We start from the raw sequence: 20,375 nt of genomic DNA, 5'->3' as shown, positions 1-20,375 counted from the left end.
GCTCAGCCAAGAGGAAGTTTCAACTGTCATACTTGGTCAATGAGAAAGAAGGGTAGAGAGAACATTTTTAAATATTGAAAAGTGTGTGGAAGGCAGAAGAGAAGATAGAGAGAAGAGGTTCTAGAAAAGGAGAGATTGGGAGAAAGAAAGGAGAGTAAATAGAAAAATCAAGAGAACAACGGAGACAAGAATAGGAACATAGATGCATCAGCAAACAAAGCGATATAGTGGTGAAAATATGGAGAGAGAAGAAGCAGGGCAGATAATGTGAGATTGGGAGAGAATAGAGAAAGTAAAAGAGAACCTAAAGGAGTGAAATGAGAGCTAGGTACACATAGAGAAATGGTGATTGCAGATTTTAGGTGCAATTTAAATGTTTTGCCCAATACACCTGGTCCTTTGTGATTTCAAAGCACTATATGTTCTAAAAGGGATCTTAGTGCAAGATTAAATAATCAACTTGCCTAGTGGTTTTTGGTCTAACTAGTCTTACATATTTGATATTGTTTTTTGCAAATTGCTTAACAATGGCACCCCCTTGTTATTTGTTACTATATGCTCTTTGTGAGACATGCAGATGCTTTCTCTTTTATGCATGTCTGCCATGTCTAAATTTGCCGGTACCACCACTGGAAAGTACAGCCTACTTACTGACAAGTTCAAGATCTTTTAAGGAAGTGATTTGGGTTTCTAGTGTACATTTAAATAAGGCAGGCTATTTATTAACTGTTTCATAACATGAACCTTTACTTTTATCTGCACCTGTAGTAATAGTGGACAATCCCTCTGCAAGTATCTTCTGTTTCTAGTACACATGGCGTGTTTATATACTTTTTACATTTGCCACTCAAAAAAGCATATGCTCGTCCAGGCAATATTAAACACTTAGAGAGTGCCACCTTGAGCGTCCGTAAGTCTACAATTTAATGACTGTAGAACCCAGATCTGAGGTACCATACAAGCACCATCAAACAGAGATGTTATTGCAGAGCAGGGTCCTAGATGCAACCCATGAAACCACCACTTAGAGCCTTTCATCGAATGCTCTTGCCTGCCCATCTACAGCTTCTCTAACTGGAGATGGATCGAGTGTCCTCAGCCAGGCCACAGGTCTCACATGGACTCTTCCTGGGCTCCCACAATCACCTAAACTTTACCATCCCTACCTGTCTTGCTGGTCAATGTCTAACGAAGGTTCTCCTTGTGTACAACACATTTCACAGAACCTGGTTGCAACTATGAAGGATGTATGCCAATGCCGGAGCCTGCTTCAATTCCTGGGAGTTTTGATTGGTGCTTTTGATGCAATGTAATTGAACAATCCATCTTTCTTCACAACCTTATAGTGAAATTCAGTGTAGAACCTTCCCAACCTCTCCTGTAAAATGACATTCAAATTCTATTTAGTTTTCTTCATTGTTGAATCCCTAACAGGTTTAAAACACACTGTTTGCTACTAATTAACCCAAATGTCCTTTATGGATGTGCTCCAAGCTCTCTCTAAAGTTATTCTAAATTAGTGGAGAGTTGAATTAAACCTTCACTTACAAAGTTGGTCAGAATTACGAAACTTTGTACTTTATGAAGCAGATGAATTTTCCTGAATTTACGTGACGTAAGGTTTATCCTTTCAGGCCTTCCAGGTGTGATACCTATGTGACACAGAATATCTCAGGTAGGACATCCTCGAGAAATACATTTTGAGGGTGGACATCCACCACTTGAGGTATGAAGTGTGGGAGGGAGAGATCTGAGCTGAGGCCAGCTCTTTTTAAAAAAAAGTTCTTGATGCGCTTTGCATTGCACTAGCTTGAACAGTTTAGGCAATACACAAAGTTGCGAGTCAGCCTACTATACAACTTTGTACCCTCCTTCTTTAAATCACTCCTGATTGATAGGATTAAAGATTGGATTATAAAAAGTTGATTGAGTGGGGTTTCACATGTGCCTTAAAAAAATCTACATATTCCTTCACCTAGAATGACGCGGTGTGCACCTAAATATCAAACCTAGAATATTTGTGGCACAGTATATAGAATCCAAAATAGTGACAGGTAAGTAAGCATAAGTTTTGTATGCCTTACTCCACATATCTGTACCTATGCAATCTATATATCTTCATGGTATGTAGATGTGGCGTTAGGAATAGTAAATCTATACTTCCCTATGTCCACTTACCTTTCAACACTCTCTTCTGGATGTTCATGCACTACAATATTCTGGGGGTTGTAATTTAGTAGTACAACCATCATTTGGCAAAGAAAGCACAAATAGAGAACAGCTTTAATGTTTGGTCATAGCTGGGGGCCATGCCCCCTTAAAAATATACTTCTGGCTATGGGCCTGAACCAGGACCGATGGAAGTCTGCTTACGTTTGCGATGTATCAGTTTCTGTATGAAACATAATAAATAGAACACACATTTTTGCTACATGTGGTACTCTGTTGTATATGAGTTGGAGTGTGGGTGAGAGAGAGTTCCATAGGTGTTTATTACCATTGCTAAGTTTGTGGTGGAGCTATAGTTCAGTAAAAAAGAAGTCTCGGTGAGTCATGGTGCTTGTACCCTCCCTGTAAGTGTTAAGAGCAGGCCATGGCCATCTACTGGCACAGCACCTCTGGTGATAGTGCCAATCATGAGGATGCAGTCCTCAGGACACAGCATTGGACCCTGCCATGTGTGCAGTATCCTTTAGCTGTCCTTTGAGTGTAGTGCATCTCTTCCTTCCTGCATAATGGTCTTAGGCAAGGTCTTGTGCACAGTAACCCAGTGCTCCAGTCTAAAGTACCAATAGGCCACAGCCAGCCAGAGGTAGCTATTTTGTAAAGGGACTATCGCTTTTAAGGTACATCACACATTAAATACTGTTAAAAAAAAAGTAAAGAAAATCAAAGTAGATATCTTTCATATAGGTTTTTGAGCTATGGGCACAAGGATTTAGGGTAAAATTGGAGATGTGAAAAAACTAAAGCAAATGGCTCAATGTTATTCAACGTGTAGAGTGATATTATACTGTCCAGAATGTGATATGCCATGCCTCCATTGGTGAAATATATATATGAAAGAGTGGCTATTGCCACTGTGTAGCTATGGCTCAGCCACACTTTCCAATTAAAAAGCATTGTAAGATTTGCCTATAACTTTGCTCCTCATAGACAGATCTCTAAACACTCACTTAGCATAAGCAGGGACATCTGAAGGATTTGGGGGGCCATGGGCCAAACGTATTTTGGGGGCCCTAGTTCAGAACAGATTTGAATTTATAATCCAATTTCAGCTTTTTATGGATGTTGCATGAAATATAAACAGAACATTTATTTGCAAAATGTTTGTAATAGACTCTCACACATTGCCCACATTAAAAATAAAGGAAAAAGGTATTTAAAACAATCTATTTAAGAATATTCAAGGTAATCCGGGCAAGACTCTCTGCAGAACAGAGTTGGCTCTCTCATGGGGGCCCCTGAAAGTCTGGGTCCCTGGGCCGGAGCCCACTTTGTGTGTGCCTTAAAACGTCTCTGAGCATAAGCAACTAAGGTCTGTTATACCTATTTTCATTCAGTCTGATACAGCAAAAAAGTTAAGGAGAGGGGTGTTCAAAAAGTGTGATTCCTCATTTTAGCTCCCATAGGGAATTGTGCACACTGCTAAAGCAACAACTGCTGAAAGGATTTACACCAAACTTGGAATGACTCGAACAATGTGCTTTTTGTGGTTTAATGCAAATTTGTATGGTAGTTTCTGATTTATTATAATTTAAAATAAATTTCAATGTGGGCTTAAAAGCCTTAACATGTTTGTATATCATGACAGATGAAAAGGCAATTTTCTAATTTGATCGTTAACACCATTTTGGCATCACATATCACATTTGGCAAATGCTTAGGCCCATATTTATACTTTTTTTTAGCGCTGCATTTGTGTAATTGTTTTACGTAAAAGCGGCGCAAACTTGCGAAATAGAATTGTATTTTGTAAGTTTGTGCTGTATTTGCGTCAAAAAGTGGCGCAAATTGTGGCGCTAAAAAAGTATAAATATGGGCCTTAGTATGTTGCACTTAACGCTGGTATTTTCAAATTCATGCAAATTCAATAAGGGGTGCCAGTTATAAAAGAGTGGGAGGCAAAAAGTGTTCATTTGCTAATAACTTTGACACTGTCTAATGAATTAGCACACAATTTGACAGACATTTAGAAGATTTGGTTTTCTATTCTCATGCCAGGTTTTGTGTCAAAATATCATTGAAGGGAACAGTTTAAGGTGGGGTATAATCATTTTCATTTGCTGATACCTTTGGTGCTGTTTGATAAATCCTCGTGAAAAATGGCAGGCAGTTAGACAGATTGCAGGTATTTCAGGTTTCTTGTAGCTCCAATAGGGGATAATTAAAAAGGATGGAGCATGGTCAATACATTTTAAACTTTTCAATAATTTTGGAACCACTTGATTAATATATGCATGTAATTTGGCAACAGCATGGTAAACTTATCCTTGGTATCTTCAAATGTGTGTCAATCCATCACAAAATTCTTAGAGACTACATGCCTGATTTAGTTCTTGGCGGTATTACCGCCAACACACTGCAGCAGCGGACTCAATAACACTGCCAAGTCAACAGTGTTCCGCCCGCCGTATTTAGATGTATTGTGACAGAGATGTAGACCTCCAGGAAGGAGTGCTCTTCCTAGCCGTCAGGCTGGTGGGTTCCCTCCAACCCTATTTAGATGTTATAGTCCTGCAGGCGGCGTACTGACAGGGGATTTCTGATGGAAGGAGACCATCATGGAGCCATTGGGCATTATACAAAGGGAATGTCTATTGCATAGAACACACACACCCACACACACACACACACACACACACACATGCATGCGCACACACACCATGTGTGGATACTTGCCTTGTTGGGACTAACCTTTCCTAATGTTTTTAAAATATGCAAAATAACAGAAAAATGTTAAGAAAAAATTAATGATAAAGGATCCTGCTTCACATTTTAAAATATTTTGTTATTTAATCGCGTCCACAGGACCATCATTGTGGGGACTTGAACAGGTGCTAGCCCTTCCCCTTTGTGAATGTGGGCATCAATATTGTCCCAAGCACCACTGCCTACTCTTAAAAACGAAAAAACATTTTATTTCTGCTTTTGTAATGCACCCCGTTTTCCTTTACAGAAAATGGGGTGAATAAAAAAAATTGCTTTATTAAAAAACGCAATCACAGGAATGGAGGTCTACTGACCCCAGCAGGCTGCCATCCCTGTAAGTATGGCCATTCTCAGAGCGTCACAGATTGCAACTTACCTCATGAATATTGATGAGGCATGTCCCTTGCGACCCTTTTGGGAAACGCAAACAATGTTAAACACACTGTAGTACATTGCAGCTTGCGATTTCTTAATGGAGAATCACAAAAAATTGCTGTTTGGAAATCATGAACAGCTTTTCTCATACATCTGGCCCCAAGGGAACTAATACAAAGACAAACAAACAGATACAATCAAGCAACGTGGTCTAGTGGAACCCAGTGTTTGTTTAATTACTTACATCTTTGTCAAAGTAGCTATTAGATCAGATCTCCTTAAGAATAGTATGGAATGGGATGTTAATGTATGCATATGGCTGGTGAGTGATGATGCCAATAGAGTTGGTATGAGATCCCAACAAAGGGATGTTATGTGATGATGCCTACAGAGGTGGTATATGATCACAATGGAACTATAGCCCTCACAGAGATGGTGTCTATAGCTGTGTCAAAAGTATCTACAGATGTAGAGTTTGAAGCCCCCACAGAGACAGTGAATGACCACAAAAATGTTCAAGTCCTCACAGAAATGTTTTTTTAAGTTATTTATGACACGTCCCCACAAAGATATTGTGTTATTCTGGCGATATTCATGTCTCTGTAGAAACGGGTGTGGTTATTGGGATGTTGAAGTTCAGACAGAGATAGTATGTTTCAATGATTATGTTCAAGTCCCCACTTCAATAGTGTGACAAAGCAGTAGTCGAGACTCTACACAGGTAATGTGAAGATAATGATGTTCATTATGTTATAGTCTGTGATTATAGTAGTGTTCAAGTCCCCACAGAGATTGTGTGTGATTGTAGTGATTTTCAAGTCCCCACATAGGTAGCCTGTGATTATAGTGGTGTTCTAGTCACCGCAGAGATAGTGTGTAATGATAATGGTGTTCAAGTCCCCACAAAAATAGTGTGTGATTCTAATGATATTGAAGTCCCCACAGAGATATTTTGTGAATATAGTGATGTTCAAGTCCCCACATAGATAGGGTGTGATTATAGTGGTGTTCAAGTCCCCACAAAGATAGTGTATGATTATAGTCATGTTTAGATCTCTGTAGAGATCATGTGTGATGACCATCATGTCCATGAAACAGATATTTGTGTAAAAGTAATAATGCTCAAGTCCCCATAATATAGCATATTATTATAGTGATGTTCAATTCTCCAATAAATTCTGGGGAGGATAATTGTGTTCAAGACCACTGAGATAGTACGTTAACATAATGTTCGAGTTCCAGATATGTACTGTGTGAAGATAACAAACTTGTAGTCCAAACAGAGATTGTGTATGATCATATAAATGTTATAGTCCCTTGTATAGATAGTATGTGTGTGTGATTATAATGGTGTTCAAGTCCCCACAGAGATACTGTGTGAATATAATGGTGTTCAAATCCCCACAAAGATTAACAAGTTATCTTCAGTAATGCATTATCTGGTACAGATAGGATCTAGCCACAGATTCCTTACTTTAGAATCCTACCGTGGCGCAAGACTGGATCGGGAAACATTTTCCCATAGCATGTCTGTGCATCGGAAGAGGGTGGTGCACAACTCCGTGTCAATGGAGTCCATATAACCCCCTCACCAATGTCAGTTTCTTTTGTGACTATTTTCTGCAAACTGCCAATTAAAACAGTATGCTAGAACAAAAAACACCATTGTCTCAAATAATCACCAAACTCTTAATTCGAGGTGTAGATCTCCATAATAAAATCTCTGAGACCAAAGAGGACTCAGTTCGCAGAGTGAAGAGGATAGGAGGGTTGTTAAGGAATCTGGGGGTAGATCCTGTCTCTACCAAATAATGTATTACCAAAGGTAATTAACTTGTTCATCTGATAGAGATATCTAGCCGCAGATTCCTTACTTTAGAATCAGATACCAAAGACATACCATCCCTGGAGGTGGGTGTGGCGGTGGGCGTAGCGGTAAGGGCATACGAGACAACTCTGGGTTTTCACTTTGGGAAAGATGTGTATTTTATTGGTAATTCACAAGTCCTCTCTATCAGTCCATGAGTCTCTCTCTCTCTCTCTCAGTGTAGTAATCTCTTCTTTCCTCATCTCTCTTTCAGGTCTTCTGGAGTCCCGCCGACGATCTTGTGGTGGAATGGCATCGTCAGGGAAGCCTGGAAAGGAAAGAAGGTAAGGTAAGTCGTAACTCTGGATTTTGCTTCTTGGACTGTTTTAGTATGGTGAGAGGGTTTGGAGAGAGAGAGGGTGGTGAACTAGTAAGGAAAAGGGTGTATTGGGGAAAAGGGGGGGTTAACCCGATAGTGCAAACACCTTAGTGAACTAGATCCCTGTGGAGGACACGTCAAATTTACATCACCCGTGTCATCAAGGTAAGTGTGGATATTAGTGAAAAGGGGTCACGCTTAGTAAATAGTTTTCTTATCCTTCAAGCAAACCACAACCATAGCAAATAAGGCAATCAGGTATAAGAAAATAATTCTATGACAATTTCTGCCAGTTATTCCCTTTTTAGTCTCTTCCCTTTCTCCCGTTCCCTCATTCACACTTTTTCCTCCCTCTCTCCCCCTCCTCCTTCCCCACCAAAGCGTTTATCTTGCTTAGTAAAAAGGACCGTACTTACTGGAGCCACGCCCCTCTAGGTAGACCGCCACAGCTATTATGACACACATCTCAGAATCTGCCGAAATTCAGACACCCACACAACACTGCCACACTAAAGGTCAGCGATAAACATGCGGAAACAAATCCTCCACCTCCACGCCAACAGAAACACGCTATTACGACCCACGAATCCACGCGGCAGTCTTTCAACCGTGGTATTCCGTTGGCGGTACACACCGCCGCGCTAAAAATACACACACATATACAAAACACCGCCACATTGGACAATTCCAAATACACACACCTGATACACATACACACACCACTCCCACACACCCATTACAATATAAAACACACACCCACATCACCCACAAACCCCTACGACCACAATTTCTGAGAGAAGGCCAGAAAGACACAGCACAGAATAGAGAACCCCATCACACAGAGGCACACTACACCATCACCCACACAACATCCACGCACAAAACACCACATACCACAACACTCACCACACTCATCAACACATACACCACCCCACACATCACACACACCACCCCATGGCACGCCAAAGACACCCCCGCTTCTCCGAGGAGGAGCTCAGGGTCATGGTCGAAGAAATCCTACGGGTAGAGCCACAGCTATTTGGATCACAGGTACAGCACATATCCATAGCCAGGAAGATGGAGCTATGGCAAAGAATAGTCGACAGGGTCAACCCTGTGGGACACCATCCAAGAAATAGGGAGGACATCAGGAAGAGGTGGAACGACCTACGGGGGAAGGTGCGTTCCACGGTATCCAGGCACCACATCGCAGTACAGCGGACTGGCGGCGGACCCCCACCTCCTCCCCCACAACTAACAACATGGGAGGAGCAAGTCTTGTCCATCTTACATCCTGAGGGCCTCGCAGGAGTCGTTGGAGGAACGGACACTGGTAAGTCAAATTTCAACTATCATATCCCCCACCCTACCTGCATGCTATCACACACCCCCACCCTCACACCCTCCCCTATCACTCCAAATCCTCACCTATCTACCCATGACACCAACCACCCATCCCAACCCCAAAACCTGCATGACCTAACTAAGCATGGATTCCCATCACTAAAGCATGCCCACTGCACAGACCCACAACACCCCCCAACTATCACCACACAAGCCCCCACACAGGAATGCCTGCACTGGGGTACACGCACACCCAAACATTGCACATCATGAAACACACACATGCAATAATCATGTACTCATACCCCCACAAGAACCCGAAGGAACGTCACCACACCAGAGGGTCCAGACAACACCACTCCACCCCCAGAAGAGGCCCACAGTGACGACAGCAGCTCTGCCCCACTGGATCTTGATGACCAGCCCGGACCATCGTGGGCCTCAGGAAAGTCGGTTCCCCTTGCCCAGCCACAGCCCAACACCGAACTGCCACCCTCTGGGAACACCAGCACAGCACCCACCCAGCGGGCCCAAACCTCCATACCCAGGACAGGTCAATCAGCGGTGTGTCCACCACTGCACCAGCAGCCCACCCCCTGCAGACGGACCACCACCACGCAAGCGAGCCCTGAGATCCAGGAACAGGACAGAGCAAGTTGGAAAGACCCCCGCCAGGAAATAAGACCACCCTGTTTGTCCCCCCACTGTCCCACTTTGTTACCCTGTCCAAATCGGAACTGCCCCAGCTCCACTTCCAATGGAGATGTGGAATGTACCTGTGTGACTAATAGACTGGACTCTGCCATGGACATTCCTCCACCATCACCCATCCCCATTTCACAACCCCCCTTCATTGTTATGCACTTAAATAAACACCCTTGAAACACTAATAAAACTGGAGTCAGTCAATGATTGTGAACTTTGTATTGTCAATTACAGTGTTAAAAAAGGTTACCCATTGGAAGGCCAACATACCAATGTCACACATCACAAGCTTTTCAAGGGTGCAAGCTGTTGACACGTAGGTTACCACATTAGTGAAACTGAAATGGAAGGGGACAACTCAGTTAACAAATAGGGAGTGAAATGTAGGTACAGGATAGAGGTAGACGTGTGAAAGTTAATAATTTGTGAAACATGAAAATGTACTCACCTGTGTCTCACTGAAAATATTGCTGTATGACTGACTCCCTGTTGTCATTTTCATCTTCATCAGCTTCCTCCTCATCACTGTCCACAGGCTCCACAGGCTCCCCCGCTGCAACAACACCGTCATCTGGATCATCCTCCTGCAGAAAATGCACCTGGCGTCGCAATGCCAAGTTATGGAGCATGGAGCAGGCGATGATGATGTCGCACACCTTCTTCAGTGAGTAGAATAGGGATCCACCAGTCATATGGAGGCACCTGAACCTGGCCTTCAGGAGGCCGAAGGTCCGCTCGATCACCCTCCTAGTCCGCCCATGGGCCTCATTGTAGCGTTCCTCTGCCCTGGTCCTGGGATTCCTCACTGGGGTCAATAGCCATGACAGGTTGGGGTAACCAGAGTCCCCCAATAGCCATACACGGTGCCTCTGGAGTTGTCCCATCATATCAGGGATGCTGCTATTCCGCAGGATGTAGGCGTCATGCACTGAGCCAGGGAACATAGCATTTACCTGCGAGAGGTACTGGTCTGCCAAACAGACCATCTGGACATTCATCGAATGATAACTCTTCCTGTACACCTGTTCATTCCTGCGGGGGGAGCAGAGCTACATGGGTCCCATCAATGGCACCTATGACGTTGGGGATATGTCCAAGGGCATAGAAATCACCTTTCACTGTAGGCAAATCCTCCACCTCAGGGAAAATGATGTATCTCCTTACGTGTTTCAGCAGTGCAGACAACACTCTGGACAAGACGTTGGAAAACATAGGCTGGGACATCCCTGATGCCATGGCCACTGTTGTCTGAAAAGACCCACTTGCAAGGAAATGCAGCACTGACAGCACCTGCACGTCAGGGGGGATTCCAGTCGGATGACGGATTGGTGACATCAGGTCTGGCTCCAACTGGGTACATAGTTCCTGGATTGTGGCACGGTCAAACCGGTAGGTCACGATGACATGTCGCTCTTCCATTGTCAACAGGTCCACCAGCGGTCGGTACACCGGGGGATTCCGCCATCTTCCAATATGTCCCAACTGACGTTGCCTAAGAAGGACAACGGCGAAGAAACTGTCAGCATTCCTCCAGGTATGTACCCACAGTCACACACAAGACTACAACAGACAATTAACCCATCCGGGAAAGGTTTTGAGTGTAGGCCTCGGTATGTGTGACGCAGTAGTAATTGAAGCCATGTGGGCCCCTGAAATGGCGGCTGTCTGACCTCTAAACTGGGACACTGGAATTGTGGGGTAACTGCGCTGGCGTTGGACACCGTCGTGGTAGGCGGTCGTAGAGCACGGCGCAATGCTGCACTGGTTAACATTGGACCCTATGGGTCCCAGGAGCCAATGAACAGGTGCTCTGGCGGTGATGATGCGCCCCGCCGCAGACGTCACCGCCGCAGACGTCACCACCATTTTCTATCTCTTCAATCACTAGATACCTGACCTTCGACAGGAGAGGACCTACACTGCTAGTGCTGCTGTGACCTCGGTCTGGAAGCGACGATGGCTGCTTCGTCTGGGGAAAGGGCCCCTGCCTTCACTGCACAGGAGTTGGAGAAACTTGTGGATGGGGTCCTCCCCCAGTACACGCTACTCTACGGTCCTCCAGACCAACAGGTTAGTACACAGGGAGCACGTTGTAGGGGCTAGGCTTGGGTGGAGAGGGCTGGGTGGATGAGGGAAGGGGGCAGAGTACATAGAACAGTTATGCATGGGGATGAATGGGCCACAGGCATAGAGTTGGGAGGGGGCCAATCACAAGGACGGTGCAGTAGGTAATGACTGTCCTCTTTCCTTGTGCATGTCATGTAGGTCAGTGCCCAACAGAAGAGGGACATTTGGCGTGCCATCTCCAAGGAAGTCCGGACCCTGGGGGCCCACCAGAGACGGGGCACCCACTGCCGTAAGAGATGGGAGGACATTCGCCGCTGCAGCAAGAAGACGGCGGAGGCTCAGCTGGGGATGGCCTCCCAACGTGGGAGGGGTGCCCGTCGCACCATGACCCCCCTGATGTTCCAGATCCAGCCGGTGGCCTACCCGGAGTTGGATGGACACTTAAGGACATCACAGCAGACACAAGGGGGTGAGTACTACCTCATCATATGAACTTTGCGTGCAGTGGAGGTGTCTGGGTGGGGGTGGTGGGTTGTGGGTGTCCCTAGGCCAGGGCGAGTTAGGTAGGCAAGGCCCCTCCGTTATGTAGGCCATGTGGCACTCTACCCCAGCTCAAAACAGAGGGAAGTTGATGTATAGTTGCCCCTTTGCCATCCATGTGGGCAGATTACTACCATTGCCATGTAGGCCATATCCCAGAAATAGCATGTGCAGAGGTCAGGAGCACGGCGTAATGCATGGGGCTGCTGCGTCTGTCTTGTCCGCCAACGGTAGCGGTATGCCATGCACTAAAACTCTCTTTCTTCTGTCTCCCCCCTTTTCCTGCTCTCCCTGTCCTTTTGTACATCAGCATCAACAGGCGGAGGTACAGTGGCACCGGAGCACGAGGGAGCTGCATCCCACATGGCCATGGAGGGCCACACCACAGACTCTGAATTCACCAGTGGGACGGAGGGCGAAGGGAGCTTCACGTCGGCCACCAGATCACCAACCAGCGACACGGACTCGTCCGCCGATGGGAGCTCCCCTGTGGTGGCGGCACCATCTGTGTGCCCCACTTCTACAGGTACAGCCGCCACCTCCCCTACCAGCACCGCCCTCCCAGCAGCCCCTCAGCGTGTGTCCCGTGCCCGCTCACCCAGGAGGGTGGGCATCAAATTCGCCCCAGGCACCTCAGGCCCTGCCCCAGTCACCCCTGCTGCCCTCACTGAGGAGGCCATTGACCTCCTCAGGTCACTCACTGTTGGGCAGTCTACCATTGTGAATGCCATCCAGGGTGTAGAACGAAAGTTGAAACACTGTAATGCATTCCTGGAAGGCATTCATTCTGGGCAGGCTGTCCTTCAGCGAACCCTGCAATCTCTGGCTTCAGCACTGATGGAAGCCATTGTCCCTGTGTCCAGCCTCCCCCCTCCAACTTCCTCCACCCAGACCCAATCCCCTGTACCCCAGCCCATCCCAGCACACCTACAGACCAGCAGGCACACAAGTCAACACCCAAAAGTAGCTCAAGCAAACATAGGCACCACACACACCACACGCACTCACACAAGCATCACACCCATACAGACACAGCAACATCCACTGTCTCCACTGTGTCCCCCTCCTCCTCTTCTCCCTCCTCCCTCCCAGTGTCGTCTACACACACACCTGCATGCACCACATCTACAGGCACTAGGACTCGCACCAGAACACCCAGCACCACAAGCCGCTCACCTGCACTCGCCACCTCCACTGCCATTTACACGTCCCCTGTGTCCTCTCCCAGTGTGTCTGTGACGCCCCCTCCCAAAGTACACAAACGCCAGCAATCACTCACCCAACATCCATCCACCTCACGACAGCCTCCAGTACCTGCACCTGCACCCAAAACACCTAAAGTGACACCTCCTACAACCACCTCCTCTACCTCCACTCCCAGACCCCCTCCAACTACCCATCCCAGTGTCCGTCAGAAACTGTCCCCCCCCCCCCCCCCTCCAGTTCATCAGTCCTGTCGTAGCGCCTCAGCCAAAAAGCCTCCAGTACCAGTGGTGCGTGTTCCAGGTTTTTGGAGTGCACCGTCCATCAGGGCAGGCAGTAGGACCCGGAGCCAAGGCACTGTCAGCCCACCCCCTGTAAAGTCTCCGAAATTGGAGAGTGGACGACGGGACCGTGTCAAGACTCCTGGTGGGACTATAACTGAAATGGGATCGAAGGCGATTGGTGAGTCAGCTGTAACTCCAAAAAAGGTGGGGAAGGTCCCGAGGAAGTCTCCCCAGCCTGTTGTGAGTGTCACGGTGGAGAAGTGCGCCATCATTTCCGGCGGTCCAGACGCAACCGCCAGCACCGTCCTTACTGGTCCAGAGACCACCGCCAGAGTCATTGCCCAGGAGGGCCCAAGTATCGTTACTGGTCAGGAGACCACCGCCAGTCAGTGCCCAGGAGGGCCCAAGTATCGTTACTGGTCAGGAGACCACCGCCGGAGTCGGTGCCCAGGAGGGCCCAAGTATCGTTACTGGTCAGGAGACCACCGCCGGAGTCAGTGCCCAGGAGGGCCCAAGTATCGTTACTGGTCAGGAGACCACCGCCGGAGTCAGTGCCCAGGAGGGCCCAAGTATCGTTACTGGTCAGGAGACCACCACCGGAGTCAGTGCCCAGGAGGGCCCAAGTATCGTTACTGGTCAGGAGACCACCGCCGGAGTCAGTGCCCAGGAGGGACCAGGATCCCACAGCCCCGCTGGGCGATGATGGAACGTCAAGCCACACCCCAATGTCCAGTGTGGAGTTCGTCATGCCACACCCCAATGTCCAGTGTAAAGTTCGTCATGCCACACCCCAATGTCCAGTGTGGCGTTCGTCATGCCACACCCCATTGTCCAGTGTGAAGTTCGTCATGCCACACCCCAATGTCCAGTGTGAAGTTCGTCATGCCACACACCAATGTCAGTATCTGAACCGCTATCTCAGGCTACCGCTGAACAGTCCACAGCCAGCCATGGCAAAGCACCGCTGAACAGTCCATAGCCAGCCATGGCAAAGCACCGCTGAACAGTCCATAGCCAGCCATGGCAAAGCACCGCTGAACAGTCCATAGCCAGCCTTGGCAAAGCACCGCTGAACAAGGCCAAGACCGCCATGGTGAAGACCGCTGAACAAGGCCAAGACCGCCATGGCAAAGCACTGCTGAACAGTCCATAGCCAGCCATGGCAAAGCACCGCTGAACAAGGCCAAGACCGCCATGGTGAAGACCGCTGAACAAGGCCAAGACCGTCATGGCAAAGCACCGCTGAACAGTCCATAGCCAGCCATGGCAAAGCACCGCTGAACAAGGCCAAGACCGCCATGGTGAAGACCGCTGAACAAGGCCAAGACCGCCATGATGAAGACAGCTGATCAGGGCAAACACCGTGTGGGTATGAATAGGCCGCCACATCAGGCATCCTTCTCCCATGTGCAGCTGGGACAGTGACAGGACAGGAACTTTCACGGGGAGACTCATCCAGTCTGGCCACCAGTCCCACCCAGTACCAGTTGAGAACTGCATCTTCTTGCGTCAATGTGGCTTTGCACTCCCCAGGATGGTCCAGTGGGCAACCCACCCACTGTAAAGACTTGAGAGACTGTGGCTTTGCACGCCCCAGAATGGCACAGTGGGCAACCCACCCACTGTAGAGACTTGAGAGACTGTGGCTTTGCACTCCCCAGGATGGTCCAGTGGGCAAGCCACCCACTGTATAGACTTGAGAGACTGTGGCTTTGCACTCCCCAGGATGGCATAGATGGGCATGGAGCCCCGTCGTGGATCTGGCTTTGCAGTCATGTCGCTGAGGTGCCCCCTCTTCCCTTCCCCCTGAGGTGCTGTAGTGCTTTCCTCTTATTTAGTTTCTAAGCACTAACATAACACAACAGAAATGCACTTGTGAGGTCAAAGAAGACTTTTATTGTTATTTTATTCTTCCCCAACCACAATGTTTATGAATGAATGACGAATTAGTAGCTTTCAAGTCCGCGTTAATCAAACAAAATATATCAGTTTGCAATATACACAGCAGGTTATATTTATAAGATATTGAATGCAAAGCAAAACAAATACTTCACCGTGTAGGAACTATTTACAGCTACATCTTTCTAAGGTCTGCAAGCTGAGACCCCTGTCAGCCGCGAGAAAGAGTGTCATCTACCCACACGGGATGCTGGCAACTGGCGCCAAGCTCCAGCACGAGGTCCGGCAGATTCGAATCTGCCGGACCTCGTGCTGGAGCTTGGCGCCAGTTGCCAGCATCCCGTGTGGGTAGATGACACTCTTTCTCGCGGCTGACAGGGGTCTCAGCTTGCAGACCTTAGAAAGATGTAGCTGTAAATAGTTCCTACACGGTGAAGTATTTGTTTTGCTTTGCATTATAAATATAACCTGCTGTGTATATTGCAAACTGATATATTTTGTTTGATTAACGCGGACTTGAAAGCTACTAATTCGTCATTCATTCATAAACATTGTGGTTGGGGAAGAATAAAATAACAATAAAAGTCTTCTTTGACCTCAGAAGTGCATTTCTGTTGTGTTATGTTAGTGCTTAGAAACTAAATAAGAGGAAAGCACTACAATTGGTACCAGAAGTGGGGTCGGTCATTAAGAGGTGATTAAGAAGGGGTTTGACGAGTTAGTAGATTTCTAAGTGCACACTTTAGAAAGTGTAATTGTTTTTTTGTTGTTTGGAGAATTACAGAAATTGTTTTCTGTTTGGAGAATCACAGTAGCACGGCAGACCATGTCTGAGAATACATGTGTTGATGAACTGCCTGATGGTGCTAAGAAAAACTGTGAATTGTTTTCTGTTTGGGGAATTACAGAAGAAAATGCATGTGTAGCTAAAATGCCTGATGTTGTTTTGAGAAATAATTCCCGTTGTATATATGTAGAAAAAGTGTGTTTTGGAAGTAATGATGACAGAAAGGTCTGGATACCTTTATCTGCTTACAGAGAAATGCAGGAGAAATGTAGGAAGTTGGAACATGAAAATAGGAATTTACGTGAGCAAATTAGCCCGACTGAAAGTTATAAAAAGGCTGTTTTTGAAGAATCTTTCTTGTCCCATTCCAGTAATGAGGGGGTTAAGACAGCTCCGAGCTGCACTGAGTTTCCGTGTGAGCCAGGGTTTTTGGCAGCCAAAGTGCATTCCTTAACTGATAACAGGGACGAGAGACCAGAATGTGATTTACGAGTTACGTTGCAAAATGCACAAGTAAAACGAAAGATTTTAGAGCAAGACACCCCGAGTTTCATTAGCTTGTTTGATTTTTGGAAAAAGAATAGCCCTCATTTGAGAGAAATCCTAACACTTTTGTACATGGTCACTGTGAAAAATAATATGCAGCTGCGCGCTTGTGATTTGGCAAATGCAGACTTTAGGTTTCTGCGCAGTGCAAGAAGGAAATACTTATGTACATGTAATTCAAGAACAAGGGAAGAAAATACTGCCCCTAGCTAGAATCATACAATGGATCTGGTACTTGCAAGACAGGGCTAGAGTACCACAGGTAAAAGAATTATCAATGAAATTGTGTGCACCATTTGAATTTGTGTCTACTGAAGATAAAAAGCATGTTTGTTTTACTAATGATTCATTGACTGAAATGTTACTTTCTGGCACAGTAGAAGGAACAGCGTTGTATAATGTGTGTCAGATTTTAAAGCAAGAGCTACGTGAGATGTGTCATTTTTACGCTGATTTTTGGTTCTTTGATAATGTTTTAGCCACATGGCTTGTACCTAACTGGTTCAATTACCTTGCAGATGTTAATCAGAAAAATTCAGAGAGAGAAGTGTTCACCCAGAATTCTGCCTTAGTGGGGATGGCTATGTGGGTGCCCCAGAAATGTGAAAAGGCCACTTACAGGTGGGCAGAGATGAGAGAGATGCCCATTCCCCTAGATTTGATAAAAACTGTGCAGCATGCACAAAAGCAATCTGTCATGCAAGCAGTCACAGAGCAGTTGGGGAGAGGAAAGTTACCAGGACAGAAATGGCAAAGTGATCAGGTTTTAGGGAGAGTGATTGCTGCAAATTACCAAGGAAAAATCGAAATTATGCTGATACCTAGAAAAGAATCTGATTCATTCATACAAATTGGAGACAGAATGGCCCAACTTGGCAAAAATGCAGTGAATGGAGGTTTGGTAAAGAAGGAGTCTGCCCCAGCCCTTCTGACAGTGCAAGAAAAGGGAAGCTGTGGTGCAGCAGATAAAAACCTCAGTGCTGATGTGTTGGCTGACGCCCCAAGTGACCCTCCAGAACCTGCAGAGAATATAACAAAGGGCCCCAAAAACGTCCTGCTGATTATAAAACAGGGAAAGAAAGAGGAAGGGTGCAGTTTAAATGAAAAATGTTATTTGCAAGAAAAGTCATACTTGTTTCTTTTGCAGATCCGACCACGTTTCGCCACTGTCCCTGAGTGTGCTGTGTGGTCCCCCTTCCGGTGTGTGCGTGTGGGGTCGGGGAAGGGACCGAATCCCCAACCTGAACCTGGCTGAGTAAAGTGCCAGCACCATGGATCCATTTTGCGCAAACTGCGCCTTCAGTTCAAGTTCAACTTGTTTGCTGTGTTTTTTTTTTTCCCCTCTCGTATGGAACTCTGACTTTTGCTTACCTTCCAGAAAACCTTTCAGGTGGACCGTGCACCTTTACATGAGCAGAACTCATGCCACATCAAATTGCTAACACGGTTGAATTAGAGACTCATTCAGAAAAAAAAAAAAAAAAAAAAATTGCCCAGTCTTTTCTATGTAGATGTATCTGATGTGAAAGGTTATGAGATCAATGTGTTAATTCACTTCTATTGCTTTACAGGGATTGCTTTGATCATTGAAATTTGATTTGCTGATAATGTTTTTTTTTTGTTTGTTTGAAATATGAGATATGTGAAACAAAAATTCATTGGTCAAAGGGCGGAATGTCCTGCTATTTGATGGAGTTTTGTTTTGACCAATGACTTTGTGTTTCACCACTGCGCATATTAGTTGCTCAATGTTCACCAGTAGCACATGGTATGTTTTGTTCAGTTGAGCCGCCTATTGGCTTTGACATGCTGTATCCAGTCTAGCCGCCTATTGGCTTTGACATTGCATTCCTATTGACTTTGACATGATGTATTCAGTTTAGCTGCCTATTGACTTTGACATGCTATTAGATATTCTGCCTATTGGCTTTGACATGATATCATATATTACATTTTGTATTCAGCTCCGCTGCCTATTGGCTTTGACATGATATCATATATTACACTTTGTATTCAGCTTAACTGCCTATTGGCTTTGACATGATATTCAGCTCCGCTGCCTATTGGCTTTGACATGATATTATACATTACACTTTGTATTCAGCTCCGCTGCCTATTGGCTTTGACATGATATTATACATTGCATTTTATATTCAGCTCAGCTGCCTATGGGCTTTGACATGATATAAGACATTGCATTTTGTATTCAGCTTAGATGCCTATTGGCTTTGACATGACACTAGACATTGCATTTGATATTTAGGTTAGCTGCCTATTGCCTTTAACATGACATTGCATTTGATATTTAGGTTAGCTGCCCATTGCCTTTAACGTGGAGTTAGACATTGCAGTTGAGAATAGTTCTGTATTTTTCCAAGCTGTGTTTTTGCACCAGAGAACCAAGATGTTTTGCTCTCACAGTAGACTAGACCTGATAAGAGAGAGTACATGGGCGTCGTTTCTCTTCCCTTGAGCTTGGGAACAGGAGTAGTCTTGGAGACCTGGCCAGTCTCCAAAAGGCTTGCTCAGTTTCCCAGGTCTGAGAGGAGGGGGCACACCTTTGTAACGAATGTAACAGGCTGCAGAGAGTCAGATTCGAATCTGCCGGACCTCGTGCTGGAGCTTGGCGCCAGTTGCCAGCATCCCGTGTGGGTAGATGACACTCTTTCTCGCGGCTGACAGGGGTCTCAGCTTGCAGACCTTAGAAAGATGTAGCTGTAAATAGTTCCTACACGGTGAAGTATTTGTTTTGCTTTGCATTATAAATATAACCTGCTGTGTATATTGCAAACTGATATATTTTGTTTGATTAACGCGGACTTGAAAGCTACTAATTCGTCATTCATTCATAAACATTGTGGTTGGGGAAGAATAAAATAACAATAAAAGTCTTCTTTGACCTCAGAAGTGCATTTCTGTTGTGTTATGTTAGTGCTTAGAAACTAAATAAGAGGAAAGCACTACAGGTGCCTGTAGTATTTCAATCTGATGCCCCGGCAGTGTTCTCTCGGATTTTGGTCAGGTATCTATTGTGGGCCTTCGCCCATGCAATTTTGGACTGTTGGTGCACGGACATTATTGTGTACATATCTGCACTACTTCTTGTATTGTATATATAAATATGACAGATTTCGAGATATGATTCAGTATATTTTTATATGACATGTATATTGGCACATTACAATATTTGAACGGATCTCGCTTTGTCTTTGCATTCTTCCGGGGGGATTGTGGGTTGTTCATGTGATATTTTTGACTGCATTGGTGTGTATGTTGTAATATGCGAAGGTGGGGGTGGGGGTGTTTGGTGGGTGTCCCCCTAACTTTTGCCTCCCCCCTCCCCCGTGTCGTAGATGCAGTACTCACCGGTATGTTCTGCGCCTACGTCGCTGTTGTTCGTAGAGGAGCAGAAAGACAAGGGCAGGTAGTATTTGGAGTTCCGGCTCCATGGAGTCGTCGTTCCTCGTGGAGTGTGTTGAGGTGAGCTATTTCCCATCGCAAAAGCTG

General features: G+C 45.9%; 1 long non-coding RNA gene across 1 annotated transcript; it reads left to right on the top strand.

Moving 5' to 3' along the window:
- The first annotated feature begins 15,794 nt into the window (after window positions 1–15,794).
- On the top strand, window positions 15,795–19,775 carry LOC138303436 (uncharacterized). The gene is made up of 2 exons (XR_011205403.1): window positions 15,795–15,966; window positions 18,016–19,775. It is a non-coding gene; the product is annotated as an uncharacterized lncRNA (long non-coding RNA).
- The last annotated feature ends 600 nt before the right edge of the window (window positions 19,776–20,375 follow it).

Source organism: Pleurodeles waltl, chromosome 1_2 (assembly GCF_031143425.1).
Source record: "Pleurodeles waltl isolate 20211129_DDA chromosome 1_2, aPleWal1.hap1.20221129, whole genome shotgun sequence".
NCBI lineage: Eukaryota > Metazoa > Chordata > Amphibia > Caudata > Salamandridae > Pleurodeles > Pleurodeles waltl.
Note: the sequence above shows the minus strand (reverse complement) of the source record. Positions and strands in the feature narration are given on the sequence as shown.